Source organism: Lynx rufus, unplaced genomic scaffold, assembly GCF_022079265.1.
Source record: "Lynx rufus isolate CCGP_SWC_20201006 ecotype Redwood Valley unplaced genomic scaffold, mLynRuf1.p SCAF_1, whole genome shotgun sequence".
Lineage (NCBI taxonomy): Eukaryota > Metazoa > Chordata > Mammalia > Carnivora > Felidae > Lynx > Lynx rufus.
In genome coordinates, this window is record NW_025814823.1 from 93405220 (window position 1) to 93422600 (window position 17381).

The following is a 17381-nucleotide window of genomic DNA, read 5'->3' on the forward strand; positions in this document are numbered from 1 at the left end:
TAACAAGTTCTAGTGAGAATGTGGAGAAAAGGAACCCTCAGGCACTATTGGTGGCAGTGCAAACTGGTGCCACTCTGGAAAACAGAATAGAGGTTCAAAGAAAAGAAAAGGAAAGGAAAGGAAAGGAAAGGAAAGGAAAGGAAAGGAAAGGAAAGGAAAGGAAAGGAAAGGAAAGGAAAGGAAAGGAAAGGAAAGAAAAGGAAAAGACAAGACAAGACAAGAAAAGAAAAGAAAAGAAAAGAGAAAGGAAAGGAAAGGAAAGAAAAGGAAAAGACAAGACAAGACAAGAAAAGAAAAGAAAGAGAAAAGACAAGAAAGACAAGAAAGACCGAAAGAAAGACAGAAAGATAGAAAGACAGAAAGAGAAAGAAAGAAAGAAAGAAAGAAAGAAAGAAAGAAAGAAAGAAAGAAGCAAAGAAAGAAGCAAAGAAAGAAACAAAGAAAGAAATACCAGGGGTGCCTGGGTGGCTCAGTGAGTTGACTGATTCTTGATCTCAGCTCAGGTCTTGATCTCAGGGTGGTGAGTTCAAGCCCGAGTTGGGCCCCACGCTGGACATGGAGCCTACTTAAAAGATAAAAAATAAAAAATACAAATACCATACAATCCAGTAATTTCACTACTGGGCATTTACTCAAAGAAAACAAAAACATGAATTCAAAAAGATATAGGTGCCCCTATGTTTATTGCAGCATTAGTTCTAAGAACCAAGATACATAAGTAGCCCAGGTGTCCATTAATGGATGGATAAAGATGTGGTGTATATACATATACAGTGGTAGTAGCCACAAAGAAGAATGAGATCTTCCTGTCTAGAATGACATGGACAGACAGTATGCTAAGTAAAACAAGTCACACAGAGAAAGATGAATGTCATATGATTTCACTTGTATGTGGGATCTAAAAACAAAACAAAACAACAAATAAAATACCCCAGACTCTTAAATACATAGAATAAACTGGTGGTGGCCAGAGGGAGGATAAGAGGGGATGGATGAAAGAGTGAAGGGGATTAAGAGGTACAAACTTGCAGGTACAGAATAAGTAAGTCACAGAGATGAGAAATACAGCATAGAAAACACAGCCAATAATATAGTAACGATGTTTCATGGTGACAGATGGTGACTACATCTACCATGGCGAGCACCGAGTGCTGTATGGAATTATCAGATTACTATGTTGTACGCCTGAAACTAATATACAAGCAGCAAATACTGTATGGAGTTATCAGATTACTATGTTGTACACCTGAAACTAATATAGCACTGTATGTTAAATATATTTCAACAAAAGACAAAATTTGGGGGCGGGGGGAGGCAGAACACCATTTGAGAATATAGGGCTTCACACCTAAAGCCCAGGAAAATCAAGCATAAAGTAATAGAAATGGTAATCGGATCTGGTGATCTACCTGGTGATTATATTAATATATCATTATCAATGGTTCTATTCTATAAAAACATAAGGAAAAAGTCATTTGTAATATCCACAGAAGGGTAAAATACGTGGATGTGAAATTTCCAAAAGGTATCCCCATTATAGATAAAGAAAATTTTGCAATGCTAAAGAAAAATACAGAGCATGGTGAATAAGTAGAAAGATACACTTTATTCTTGGCTAAGACTCAAAAGATTAAAGATAGCTATGTTCTCGCCAGTTTGAAGTTGGACAGGTTGACTCTTAAGAGACAATAAAAAAATAATCAAAATTTGCCTTAAAAAAAAAAAACCCAGGAAGATTCTGAGAGGGAATTAGCTTAAAAACATTACAAACAGATTACAAATGGAATGATTGGTACTGGTAACTGCATAAAGAGACTAGTACAACAGAGTAGAGTTTAGAAATAAGCCTAAATATATAAGGGACTTCATATGGCATTTGGCATTTCGAATCTATTAATATTAGGGTAGCTATCCACTAATCTGGGGGGAGGGGGTGGAAAGACTATGTGACTTCCTGAATTAGTGAAAATTCCCAAATGGACTGAAGATTTACATCTGTAGCTTTACAGTAAAACTGTAAGTATGTTATGTGGTAGCCAGAAATGTGTATACTTTCCAAGGTAGAGGGCAAGTTCTCAGACACTGTCCAAAACCTCCCTGTGATTGCCCCCCTAGGCATGTGTCCTGGTTAATTTCAAATGGTCTAAATCTGCTTCTTCCACTACTTAGACTCTGGGTTCGAACACTCCTTTCATTCTTATTTTTTCTGAGTTATAGTTTGTTAAAAAAAAAAATAGAGAGGGGTCCCTGGCTGTCTCAGTTGGTAGAGTCATGCAACTCTTGATCTTAGGGTTGTAAGTTGGAGCCTGGCAATGGGTGTAGAGATTACTTAAAAATAATATCTGGAAGACAGGAAGATAGGAAGATAGGAAGGGAAGGAGGGAGGGAAGAAATAAACAACAAAGTACATTTCCTTAAAAGCAGAGACAGTGACTTGCTTGGCTTTTGGAACATAACTGACATGTAGTGCTTGTGTGTCCGAACCCCAATCCCACCCTCATGGAAGGGAAGGTCATGCTTCAGGACCCTCTCTAGACCTCTGCCCATCCTTCTGCCCTTCCATTCTTACTTCCCATGAACTTCTCATTGTCTTCTCTTTCTGGCTTTACTGATTCAGATCCCTTCTCTTCTATTCCAGAAACACCCCCTCCAGAAGCACCTCTTTATCTAACAGTGTTCTATGCAATGTGTTCTTTTTTCAAATACATTGCAGGCACTAACTGTTCTGGAACTGTTCAAACTACATCAAGAAATTTGCAATCCTAAAATATCAGTTTGAGAAAGAATACACTAAGAACTGACACAAAATTTCAAGTCTCCATGTTTAGTGCTCTTTATAAAATGAGAAAATGTGATCAATCAACACAATCCTAAAACACATGTGTATGGACTAAAACTAGAATAAAATATGAACATACAAACATACTTGTTACACCAGCACAGAACAATGATGAAGTTTTTCTTATAATTTTTTAGTATTGTGTAGCAAGAATATGAATGTTGTGTTATACTTTTAAGATATAGTCATCGTAAGCAAATCAAAAATTGAAAGAAAAGTGAAGGAAATCAATAGTCTTTTATATAATACCAGAAAGGTATCCATATTATGGTATATTTCCTTTCTTTCTACTATACCATTTTGTTTACATACAGTTTTCATAAAACATGGGGTTCTGTGAACTGTTTTGTTAGTTTACCTTCAGATATTAAGCATTCCAGGTCACTTAGAGTTATTTAAGATTATTTTATTGGCTATGCAATAATCCAAAGGCTATATCCTAATTCTATTTACTTATTCAATGATAGTTATACATTTAGAGGTTAAAAGAGAAAATATTTAAGACAATTGCTTTAAGAGCAGTTAGAGTATTTCTGGCCATTTACTTAGGATGTATATATATATATTTTTTCTTCCCCCTAGGAGAGATGTTTGAAAGGAGAATTACTAGTTCAAATTTAAAAAATTTCCTACCTCCTCATGTATAAGAATTGGTTTCCATGATCAACATCAGCCAGGTACCTCAAAAATCAATAATTGCCTTTGGAATTCTTTTTTCCCCCAGTTACAACAGGGTAAGATCATTTCAAACCCAGTCTTCAAAGGCTGACAGACGAAGGTTTCAAGAGATGAGCTCACTGGCTAAAGTTTAGTTAGTTAGAATGGTTAGTTTGTAGCTTACTTTCAAATAAAATTGGAGTCTCTTCTCTTTTTTTTTTTAATGCACTCTGGAAGACCTTAGGTGAAAACCTAAGTAAGAACACCTACATGTGAAAAGAACATACAAAACTCCCCCAAATGCCTCCACTTCAACTTGTAAGTACTCATGAAACCCAAGACTGTCAAAATCAGCATCTGTCAGAATCACTTGTGAAAACAAACACAGGTGGGCTCCCCCTCCAGCGTTTCCAATGTAGTAGGTCAGGTTGCAGACTTGGATGTGCACCCCTACCACATCCCCAGTGAAGCTTATGTGCCTGATTTGGGGACCACACTTGGAGAATCACTCCAGGAAATGATTATATTGGGTAACCGTTAGGTGCCCAGAATGTCCTAGGTCCATGAAGATGGCAGTCAACAAGACAGCCAAGGTCTCTGTTCTCATGGAGCTTATATTCTCATCCACAAATGTACAGATATATGATAATAAGCAAATAACCGAGCAAGAAGAATTTTCTGGCAGTGCTAAGTGTTACATCCTCACAGAAATTCTCTGGGGCGGGGAACCGGTATATCCAAATAGAGATTACTGAGACCTATTCTCCAGCTGTGTCCTTTTCCGCTGGTCATTGTAGCAGGGTCTGAGCCAGCCAGATGAATCAAACTACATGTTATGTGTTACCCAGTCCCTTCTCAAACTAGGCATAAAGACCAACCCCAGGCAGAAAACTCAGGAGTCAGAGAAAAAAGAATATTCCTCCCATTTACAATTCTGAGAAGCACTCTGCTATACTTTAGAAGCAGCAGGGAAAAATAGGTCTTTTTGCATCAGAAAATGGAACTCTAGGGGTGCCTGGGTGGCTCCGTTGGTTGAGTGTCCGACTTCAGCTCAGGTCATGATCTCACTGTCCGTGAGTTCAAGCCCCACGTCAGGCTCTGTGCTGACAGCTCAGAGGCTGGAGCCTGCTTTGGCTTCTGTGTCTCCCTCTCTGTCCCTCCCCCACTCATGCGCGCTCTCTCTCTCTCTCTCTCTCTCTCTCTCTGTCTCTCTCTCTCTCAAAAATAAACAAACACTAAGAAAAGAAAAGAAAAGAAAAGAAAAGAAAAGAAAAGAAAAGAAAAGAAAAGAAAAAAAAGAAAAGAAAGTGGAACTCTCCCTGCCTTTCCTACTCAAGGCCTAGGGATACTCAAGGAAAATCAATACAATGAAATGATATATACAAACTACAAACACGGACCACCTAACTCAGCAGAATCTGTGGAAATGAGACAAGTAACGAAAGCTAAAACTGCTTCAAACAAAATGGGAATGAAGTACTAAATGTAATTGAATACCACATACCTACCTCACATCTGCAAGATTCGTTCTTCCAGAGCGCACTGGCTATTAAGCATTAAAGGACATTAGAAAGCAGGGATTATACCACCCCACCTATCCCATCCCCACAGCCCACTACAGGACTGCCTTAAAGATATGCTAGGGAAGCAAAGAGCCCTGCTGCCTTTTGCTTCTACCCAAGGCTTTCAAGCAGGACCTAATAAGAGGTCATTGGTACAAATAAATGAGCTTCTTAGCATTTACCTGCTGCTTGCCATTGGCTTGAGGGCCAAAGATAGTTAATCATCTGACTCTTGAGTTCTGCTCAAGCCATGATCTCATGATTCATTAGATCAAGCTCTGAGTCAGGCTCTGGGTTGACAGTGTGTGGAACCTGCTTGGGATTCTCTCTCTCTCTCCCTGTTTCCCTCCCCCTCCCCTGCTCATGTTCACTCTCTTGCATGCTGTCTCAAACAAATAAATAAACATTTAAAAAAAAAAAGTACCTAACCTGTGTCAGGTGTATAATTTCCACTTGTGTCTGTCCTTTCCTTAGTGGAAACAAAAAAGCTGTGGCTTTTCAGGATCCAGCTCATCAGACTAATAGAACTTTCTGTGAGAATAAAAATGTTCCATATCTATGCTGTCCAATACCATAGCCATTAGCCTCGTGTGACTGTTGATCACTTACAATTTGGCTAGTGCGTGACTGAGAACTTGAATTTATTTTACCTAATTTAATTTAGAGTTCATAGACATTTTTGAGTCTAGTGTCTACCACAGTGGACAGAGCAGATCCAAATTCTTCTCAAAACACTTGCCATATCTCTGTAGCAGAGATTTTTGCCAGACAAATCAATATTGAACTTTCTGCCCTGTCAGGAACCTGAAATTGTTCCCCTAATATTGAAATTCATTCAATGCATTCAATTCATTCAATTTAGGACTGCACAAGTAGGCAGGGATTGTAGAGATTTCTTCCAAGATCAAAGGACACACTTCCTCTACCAATTTACTCTATTCAGTGAGATTCAGCTAAACCATGGGAAGGTCTTACCTCTCTGGTAGGTGTCTATCCCAGCCCAATGGGGTCCTCATGCTCTCCCTCACCCCCACAGTAGGTGACTGTCCTGGGACACTTAACGTGTCTCTATCTGTGTTCTTCCTCCCTACAAGAAACCCAAGAAACCAAGGACACACACAGGCTTGCCATCAAGACGGATCCACAAGCATTACCATTCACCTTGTTTGCATCTTTTAGCAAACTGGTAAACAGTAGTAGACCCAACCTGGAGAATGGTACTGTTAAACAGAGACATGTCTTCCCTGGAATGTCTACCAGGGAAATTTCCCTTTGATCTCTTAATAGTCACACGTAATCTGGTGTCAGCTTTTATAAATGGGCTTCCACACCTGGAGTCTTGGTTTCAAGGTGGCCAGGCATGTCTACACCATGACTCAACCTTCTGCTAGTCAGCACAGCATTAGCAATTCATGTCAAAGTCCAGGAACCATGCTTTTCTCTTGAATGTCCCAACCTCTCCTATTCCCTAGGTTTTCATTGGGAGCCAAAATCCAAGAAGACTAGACATGATTTGATTTTACTGTAAAGCAAACCATGTGTGCTGATCAAAGCTGGTTTAAAGCAGTTATTAAGTAATGAGGCTCACCTTCCACTACATTAATCTCTTCTGCTGTCACTCCCCTCCTCCACCCAGTCCCATCAATGTTGGTGCCTTAGGTTCCTAGTCACTTCCTACTGCCCAGGGTCTCAATGGGAGACACGACATCCCAGACACAGCACCCTAATTTAAATGGGTGGTTCACTATTTAGAAATTCTCACCAATCTATCGTTCTCAAAACTTATCTACTGCAGATGCAATGAGTAAAGAGAGCCTTTCTAGATAAAGTAATCTAAAAAAGCAGCATGCCCAAGGTGTGAATCTGATAAAAATAAGTGTGCACTGAGATTCAATGACCTTACAGAAATAATGCCTTGACTCATTTTAGGGTTAAAATTGCAGGCCTCACAGCACGTCTAGAAGATATATTTAGACTTACAAATAGTTTGGAACTCTTCAGTCATATATAAAAAGACTTCCTCCACCTATAGCTACAGCAATATCAGTAATAAATCAAAACTAACTGACCCAAGAATCCACTTAATTGATACCTCTCTGCTGTAAAGTAAATCGTGACCATTCTGGGTGAAGGTGCATGAACTTGTCTAGGTTTCCAAAGTGTAGTTAAATTATTCTGATCCAAGTCAGAAGCATGGTCCTTGTTTTAGGTAAGGCATTTCCATATCTTTGTCTTATTCTAGACTGCATCCTTTTACCATTAACATAGATTCAGTGACCTCAAAATGTTACAAAAAGCATAGTGCCAAATCATCCAGTTCACATTTTCAGAAGTTGTTGACAACCTACGTAAAAGGGGAAACAAAAGTTAGCAGTTGAGGCACTTGGGTTGGCTCAGTCACTTGAGTGTCTGACTCTGTTTTGGCTCAGGTTATGATCTCACAGTTCGTGAGTTCAAGCCCCACATCAGGTTCCACACTGACACTGCAAAGCCTGTTTGAGATTCTTTCTCTCCCTCTCTCTCTACCCTTCCTCTGCTCGCTCTGTCTCTCTCTCAAAATAAATAAAGCAATTTAAAAGAAAAAAGTTAGCTGTAAAACCAGATCAGAAGTTTTGACCCAGAGACCTTCTCAACCTTTATTATATGAATGATAGACCATGTCTGAACTTGGACTTTCAAATGGTGAAAATCCAGGGGGTTCTCTAAAGCATATTACCTGGTTGCAAGCTCCAGAAACGTTACTGGTATCATAAAGAAAGGAAAGGAGAGACCATCCACATACATAACATTGATACTTCCTTTTTAGAGCTTTAACTCCAAGGTGTTGTTTCTGAATAGCATGTTTCTGGGGATACACCTTCCTCGCCATTCTACTGAGGGACTTATCCTGCAAAAGGTGCTCCCCAGCATGAATTTATCTAACCAGAACTTGTGAGCAACATCAGTGACATGAAATCATGAGACTGCATTGTCTGTCACCTCTAAGAATCATGAATACATGTTTTATTTTCTTTGATTCAATTCAGGATATCCACAGTCTCCATGGGTCTTGGGAACATATGAGCACAGACCCAAACTTAGATATGTAATGGGCTTCCCAAGTTGATATAGTCAAGTCAAAGCCCCTTGTCCTATACTCCTCAAGCCTGTCCTTCTCAAACTTCCCCAGTATGGAATATGGCAATATAGAAAGAACCCCACACTCCTCTCTATTTCATACCCTACATTCAATCCAGCAGAAAAAAATTTTGTCACTACCTTAAACGATACACAGAATCTGATCACTACTCACCATCTCCCATGCTACCACCTTGGTCCAAGCCACCATCTTGTTTCACCTGATTACTGTATCACCTAAGCACTCTGTCTGCTTCCTCCTTTCACCCTCCATTTTCAACACAGCACCCAGAGTACTCTTGTTAAAAATGTACATCAGATGATGTTCCCTCAAAGCCTTACATTAACTTCCCAGATCACAAAGAACAAAAGTACAGTGTCTCAGCCTCCTGCCCCTCCTTTTCAGACCTCCTCCCTTGCTATCCTGCTCCCAGTTCACTCTGCCTCAGACACCGCCATGGCCTCGTTGACCTTCCTCAAACCAGCCAGGAAATCTCCTGCCTTGGGACTTTACACTTGTTAATTTTCTTCCCCAGATGGATAGTTGATCTCTCCCCTCCTTCACCTTAGAGTTGTACCAAATATGTCACATTTTTAGTAAGACCTTCTCTGGAATTCCAATCTAAAACTAAAGTATCTCCCCCAACACACACACAGACACACACACACACTCACCTCCTATCTTCCACTCTTGCATAATCTTTCTTTATCTGCAGCACATATCACTACTTACCACACCATGTACTGTCTTTACTTATTTTTTTTATTGGATTTCTTCCCTATTTCTTCCCTTATATTCCCTATATAAGCTCTGGGAAGGTAGAAATTGTCACATGCTTTGTTCCATTATTGAATCCCCAGCATCTAGAACAATACCAGACATATAACAGGTGCTCAACAAATATCTGGGAAACGGGAATATGCTGATATGTAAGCAGGTTTTGTGAACTTGTAGCCCTCTCCTGCCTTCTTTCGGGACCTCACATTTACTCTCCCATCTCAGGTAGTCCCAGCTGGTATCTGACATGAGGACGCCCCTGTCACTGCTGCCCTGTCTCCCCTGCTTTGCTCCAGCTCCTCCATCATCACCAAGTGGGTCACAGGCTGTGCTGCCGCTCCCACCTCCGTGCTCCTGCTCTCCAGGCCCCTTTTGGTCTGATGTCCACCTGTTTCTGCACACCTGGGCCACAGCCACCAGTAACAGCCCAGCATTAAGACTGCCCTCCACTAACGCTTCTGGCCCAAACACAACCACAAGCATTTTCCTCGATTCCTTGGGGCAACTTCTTTGCTTATTAATGTAATCCTGAGCAAATGGCTCAACCTCTCTGCTCCTCAGTATTTTCATCTGTAAAATGCAAATAATACCGAACTTACTGCATGGTTAGAAGGCTGGTGCTAATATATTCAAAGCATTGAGCAGCCCTGTGTGCTGGAGAAGAACTCAAGAGACAGTAGCTATAATGATCATGATGATGATGACTACTTACCCAATGGTGGCAAAGCTTGTTATAATTGTTCTTGAGAGCTGCTATTCTGAGAACCCACAGGCCCCGGCCCCTGGTGCCAGGCTCCCCCTTAGGGCTGACTTCCCATGGTAAGGCAAACAGCAGCCCCCCCATACAGGAGCACCCCGAGTTATATGTGGGCGTGTAGGAGTCCAAGCCCAAAACAGCAAGGCCACAGAAAGGCAGGAATGACCCCTTGTCTGGATGTAAGATCTGCCTACTTGCCTGGGCCCTGACTCCTCTTCTCATGAGCACCAGGGTAGACATCCAATATCTGTCCCCTTTAAAGGCAGCCCTTGTGTCCCAACCACAATAGTGTTATCTATCTAATCACTAACTCACACACACCACCCAACACCAGTAGCAGGGATTCCCTTCTTTCAGTTCCTTTTTCTTTGGGGGAAAAAAAAAACAGTCTTTAGCTCTGTGACCCTGGGCAAGTTGCTTCAATGCTCTGTGCCTCATTTTCTCAGCTACAGAAGTAGATAAAATTGTATCTGCCTTGGGGTACCTGGGTGGCTCAGTCGGCTAAGTGTCAGACTTTGACTCAGGTTAAGATCTCGAGGTCTGTGAGTTCAAGCCCCACTTCGGGTTCTGGGCTGACAGCTCAGAGCCGGAAGCCTGCTTTGGATGCTGTGTCTCCCTCTCTCTCTGCCCCTCCCCCGCTCACACTAATGTGTGTGTGTGTGTGTGTGTGTGTGTGTGTGTGTGTGTGTGTCTCAAAAATAAAAAAAAAATTGTATCTGCCTCATAATGTTGTGTGGATGAAATGACTTCATGCATACCAAGAACTTAGAAGAGTGCCTGGTATACAGTGAAAACCTTAACAGAGTAGCCATTACTATTCTCCCCTAGCAATAGTATAGAGACCATCTCTTCCAGCACAGAACCATGACAAGCACTGCCTGGGTTATCCATCTGCTGCCTCTCCAGGCCTGGAAACCCTGAGGGCTGGAACTAATTGAGCACCGTATTTCTATTTTCCGTGTTTAGTAGAGGGTCTAGCACAAAGTAGATCCTCCATGCATTTTTAATGAGAACATTAAAGACACGATAAATGCCTTCATGAATGAACGATTCTGTTACTCAGGGTCACAGCAAAGCCCAGGTTACTGAAGAACGATAATGCCTATAAGCAGGAAACAATAAAGCAAATAAAGAGAGAAAGCGGTGTCTATCAAGAACAGGGCTATTCCTTGAGGATGTGGTAGAACATCGAATTCATGATGGATCGGGGCCCCCGGGAGGCATCCATCACTTCTAATCCTGGGCTCTGCTGGAGGAAATGAACCCCACATGCATAAATTAGTGAAAGACATGATAGAGATTAGTGTTCCTTTTGCAATTTCCTCTTCTCTGCAGCCGCTTATGCAGATTGAACAAGATGTCACTGTTACATCAGGAACAAAGTGGGGCGGAAATTGATAAAAATAAAGCCTTATCCTGGATTTGATCAACCCCTATCTAAAGGCTTCCCTCAAGGAAAAGACTCCACAAGGAAGAGGTATTGCTATTTTAATTCTGATATTTAATGATATTGCAAAAGCCATTCTGAAGTTGCTAGAGGACAGCCAAAAGGAAAAAAAAAATCATAATTGTAAAACCAAGGGAAAGAAGAGGGTAGAGAGAAAGAATCTAAGTAGAATTCCTACAGTTTAAAGTGACATCTGAGCTGACACAGAAGCAAGAGATAGCCTTGGGGGCAGGAGACCAACTTTTTTGGGGGGGAAATGGTTTTTCTTCTGTTGAAGGGGTGTATTGAGTTAAGCAATGGGCCCTCTAGGTCACTATACAGATCATGAGCAAAGATGCCTATGAAACTGAACCTGACAGAACTAGACAAGTACTAACGAGCAGTTTCACATAAAGGTTTTAATTTGATATGCTATTAATCTGAAATATGGGTGTTTAATTATTTTCATTTTACAGATACAAGTGAGACACAAAGTGACTTTCTCAAGGCCATCAATAGACAGTGAAACTTGGCTTTGCACACAGGCATTCCACCCTAAGGATTCAACCTCCTCTCTGTCGTGTGTCCTACGTGTCCAGGCGTTTGATTTAAAATGAGAGAAACTCGGGGTGCCTGGGTGGCTCAGTTAGTTAAGCATCCAACTTTGGCTCAAGTCATGATCTCATGGTTCATGGGTTTGAGCCCTGCATCAGGCTCTGTGGTGACAGCTCAGAGCCTGGAGCCTGTTTTCAATTCTGTGTCTCCCTCTCTCTCTGTCCCTCCCCCCTCACTCTAGCTCTTGCTCTCTTGCTCTCAAAAATAAACATAAAAAAATGTTTTAAATGATAGAAACTCATACATGAAATGTACTTCAATCTTCAATCAGTAAACATCAGTAAACGGAAAGAAGGGACTGAAGGTAACTCATGGAATATGATACAGAGAACAACTACTGTCCCCAGGACCCACCTTGAACTCCTTAGTTAAGAGTCTTTGTGGGGCGCCTGGGTGGCGCAGTCGGTTAAGCGTCCGACTTCAGCCAGGTCACGATCTCGCGGTCCGTGAGTTCGAGCCCCGCGTCAGGCTCTGGGCTGATGGCTCAGAGCCTGGAGCCTGTTTCCGATTCTGTGTCTCCCTCTCTCTCTGCCCCTCCCCCATTCATGCTCTGTCTCTCTCTGTCCCAAAAATAAATAAACGTTGAAAAAAAAATTAAAAAAAAAAAGAGTCTTTGTGCAAAAGACAGAGAATGACAGTATCTCAACAATTGTGGAGACAGTGACTCTACCTACCTTGGCCACTGTGATCTGAAGCAATACTAATTCAAGAAGCCAAGAACAAGATTTTAAAAAGGAAACCTGAAAGCATGGGCAATGATAAATATATCAATAGAATATGGAAAAGGTAGCCAAAATAGTCACTCTGGATTGAAGAAAGTCATGTATTCAGGAACCTAACTCATATTTATGTAAATTAAAGCGATTTAAGTAAAGAGTTGAAATTAAAAGACTCGAATAAAAGAGGAACATTATTATTTATTCTTCCAGAGAACTTAGCATTCTGTAGAATGTTTCATAATAACGCTTATGTTATTCTCAAAACTTCCCCCAGATTGGCTCATATTTCTTATTATTGTTTAAGAAAACCAATGTTTACGTTAGGCTAAAACACAGATTCAAGAATTTGGGGTTTTTTTTTTTTTGTTTTTTTTGTTTTTTTTTCAGCGCTGGCTCAACTTTGAGAAGAGAAAAAGGAAAAACAAAACAAATCCTGAAAAGGCGAACACAGAAGGTCTCAGGGGAGATGGCCAGGAATGGGATCTCACTTTGCCCCCCCCCCGAAACCCAGCCAAATGGGTAGGCCATATGGAGGCAAACTGCTCACACCTCTGTGTTCTTGCTGAGCCATACAGCCCAGGAAATACCATTTGTTTTTTCTCTGTTCAAAACAAGAATAAGAAGGTATAACCACCACAGCACAATTACCAGCTCCCAATGCCCCTTATTCCCCATTCTGTTTATTGCAACAATATGGTCCCTATACCTGTGGATCATTTCCACCATTTTCCCCTCCTTTGCGCTTGACAAATAAGGGAGTCTTTCCATCTGACCATAGATGCTACTATCATACCCATTTTTTAATTTTTAAAAAAATTTTTAAATGTAATTTATTGTCAAGTTAGCTAACAGTGTATCCAGTGTGTTCTTGGCTTGAGGAGTAGATTCCCATGATTTACCACTTACGTACAACCCCCAGTGCTCATCCCAACAAGTGCCCTCCTCAATGCCCATCACCCACATTCCCCTCCCTCGCACCCCTTCATCAACCCTCAGTTTGTTCTCTTTATCTAAGAGTTTCTTAGGGTTTGCCTCCCTCTCTGTTTAAAACTATTTTCCCCCTTCATTTCCCCCATGCTCCGCTATTATCATACCCATTTTAAAAGTAAGTAGAGGCTTGGAAAGTTTGATCAACTTGGCCAAAGTTGTAAGGCTAGTGAATAACAGAGCTGAGGTTCAAACCCAGAAGTTTGGGCCCAGAGGCCGCTCTGTTCCCTGTGTCTGTCCTGCATCTTACTTCAATGTCCTTGCCCTGAAGGTAAGGAGCACGGAACTGGAATCAGCACCTTCAGCATGTCAGAGACTTTTCTGATTCTGTTCAACTAAAGGCAACACTCCTGAAAGTTCTCACTTGTACAGACACTTTTTAAAACCAACCCCAAGGTTTCCCTTCCTGGAATTCATTCCAGTAATGAAATCATTTAAAATCCAACTATGGATTTGTCATTTCTCAAGAAAAGTACCTTCCTGGCTCAGAATTCCTTAGGATTATGGCTGGATGAACAAGTGGCTCATGAATATGATCACTCCTGGCTAGCGGCAGGAAGGGTGCCCCAAACCTGCAATTAGAAGGGGTGACATGACTCCCCCCAACTGCTGGGTGTTTGGGGGAAATGAATCATCTGAGCAGGCACCCACAAATTTTCACAGTTCAGAAAAAAATGCATTGGCAGAAAAAAACAGAACTGCGTTCACTAACCAAGAAAATATAACCCTAGGTTTAAAAGCAGGGGGAGAGGAGGTTCCCTTTCTCTTTCTTTGTAACATCATAATTTAGCCTTTCAGCCATGTGCTGCCATGCTTGATCTTTTCCCTTTTAATTTATTATTTGTGCTGCTGCCACTGGAAAACTTTGATGTAAGGAACCCAAGGAAGGCAAGGATGTCATCTTGGGGAAGCAGGGATGGGGCTTCTGTAACCATGATCTCTCTCCCTCACCTGGTTTCTCTCGGGCACACTCCAGTTGTATCATGTAAGAATTGTAAAGGAGAAGAATATTACCTCAAGGGTCTTCAAGGAACCTACTGCAAGGAGAGGAGACTGCAAAAACAATTAGACTCAGACTATCAAAGCTGAGGTCTGTCTGCAGACGTGCTAATTTACCATATCAGTTTGAAGGTTAGTAACCTTCTTGAGCATCTAATAACTGCCAGGTATTTCAGAGGTCATGGGGATACAGCGTGTGATAGATATGTTAATCACTTATCCATTCCTTGCAATTTCCTTGCTTTGACAACACTAATTTTACGTATCCAACCATCAGGGCGTCTGGGTGGCTCAGTCGGTTAAGCATTCAACTTTGGCTCAGGTCATGATCTTGCAGTTCTTGAGTTCGAGCCCCACATTGGGCTTTGTGCTGACAGCTCAGAGCCTGGAGCCTGCTTCAGATTCTGTGTCTCCCTCTCTCTCCACCCCTCCCCTGCTTGCACACCCTCTCTCTCAAAAAAATAAAATAAAACATTAAAAAATTTTTTTAAAAAGACATAAACTTCTTTTACCCTGGTAGTACTTTTTGCTCTAATATGTACTTTGTCTGATATTAATAAAGCCACTTCAGCTTTCTTTTGGTGTCAGCACAGAAATATTTTTCCATCCTTTACGTTTAACCTGTCTGTGTCCTTATATTTCAAGTGTGTTTCTTGTAGGCAGAATACGATTGGGTCTTGCTTTTTAATCCAATCTGGTGCTACCTGCCTTTTCATCAGAGTATTTAGGCCATTTACACTTAATGATGACATTAAGTATAAATTTAAGTGTTAAGTTTAAATCTATCATCTTATATTTTTCATTTCTCTCATCTTTGCTTTCTTTTTCTGCTTCTCTTGAATTGATTATGTTTTGGTTCTGTAATAGCTCTTTTCTTGGCTAATTCTAGTGGTTGCTTTTGGGTTTATAGAATATATCTTCAAGTGATCGTATATAGTACATAAACCTTGTAATAGTAGACTTCTGTTTCTCCTCTCACCACTTTTGTGCTATTTTTGTTACACATTTTATTTTACATTTGTTGCCAATTCCACACTGTGTTGGCACTATTTTTGTTTAAACAGTGAATTGTTATTTTAAAAGATTAATAAGAAAGAAGTCTTATAAACAGTCAATTATCATTTTAAGAGGTTTACTAAGAAAATATCTTACATATTTAGCATGTTTTCATCATTGTTGATGCTCTTACTCCTTTCAGTAGTTTCACATTTCTAAAGGGTTTCATTTACCTTCTACCTGAGACAGCTCTAACATTTCTGAAAGTAAAGGTCTGCTGAATTCTATCAGTTTTTGTAAATCTTTAAAATTCTTAATTTTGCCTTTATTTTTTCAAGATATTTTGACTGGACATTGAATTGTTGGTTGACAGCTTTCTCCCCCCAGGTGCTCCACTGTCCTTTTGCTTGCATTGTTTCTTAAGAGAAATCTGCTGTAATCTTATCTTTGTCTCCCTATGTAACATGTTGTTTTCTTCAGGCTGCCATTAAGATGCTCTTGTCATCACTGGTTTTGAGCAATTTGACTACATTGGTGTGTTTTTGATCATGTTTATTTCGCTTGAATTTTTAAAGTTTATTTATTTTCAGAAAGAGAGAGAGTGTGTGCACACTCAGGGAAGGGGAGAGAGAGGATCCCAAGCAGGTTCTGTGCTGTCAGCTTGGAGCCTGACATGGGGCTTGATCTCATGAACATAAGATCATGACCTGAGCCAAAACCAAGACCTGGGTGCTTAACTGACTGAGCTGCCCAGGTGCCCCAGCTGTGTTTGAGTTTTATCAAGCTTCTGAGCTCTGTGAATTTATAATTATTGTCAAATTTGGAAACATTGTGGCCATTACTTCTTCAAATATTTTTCATATCCCCACCTCCTTTTTCTTTCCTTTGAGGACTCCGATTATATGTATGTTAAGCAGCTTGAAGTCATAACTCTACCATTCACTAATGTTCTGTTCATGTTATTTTTTCTCCCTCTGTACTCCATTTTGCACAGTCCCTATTTCTATGCCTTCTATGTTAACCTTTTCTTCTGAAACGTCTAATCTGCCGTTAATCCCAAACAAACAATTTTTATCTTACACTGTAGTTTCCATCTTTAGAAATTCCATTTGGGTCTTTTTTTATATTTTCCATGCCTCTCTAATGCTTTGAACAATAACTATTTTAATGTCCTTGTCTGCTAATTCTAGTATCTGTGTCAGTTTGGGATCAATTTCAATGGGTTGGTTTATTTCCTCTTTATGGGCTGTATTTTCTTGCTTCTTTGCATGCCTCATAATTTTTTAATTGGATTCTAGCCATTGTAAATTGTACCTTATTAGGTGCCAGATATTTCTGTATTCTTATTAATGTGCTTGGCACCATTCTGCAAAGGAGTTGGGCCTCATGGAGTATTTGTTCTTTTCAGGCTTTTAAGATCTATTACTCAGAACCAGATCAGTGCTAACTCTGGGGCAAATCATTCTCCATAATGAGGCAAGATCCATCTATGTACTTTACCCACCATCCTTGAATTATAAGGTTTTCATGTCTGGGTGCCGAGAACAGTCACTATCCCTGTCCCTGTGAAGGCACTAGGAAATGATATCTCTAATACTATGTTTGTTTTACCAAACTCTGGTGACACATGCATGCAATAATCACAATCAATGATCACTAAATCTCAGCTGAATACTCTGTTATCTTCTTTTCCCCAGATCTCATCAATCACAGAGCCTCAACAACAACAAAATCTCTAAAATCACACCCAAACCTTTCCTTTCTCCAAGGCTGATCTCTCTCTCTCTCTCTCTCTCCAATTAAAGTCTCATATTTTCCAGAGGACTTTACCTGAGTTAACACTTTAAATACAGTATATCCAAAACAGAACTTAATCTCCTCCTACTACTCCAGTAGGTCTTATTTCCTTTTTTTTTCCTAACAAAGTTT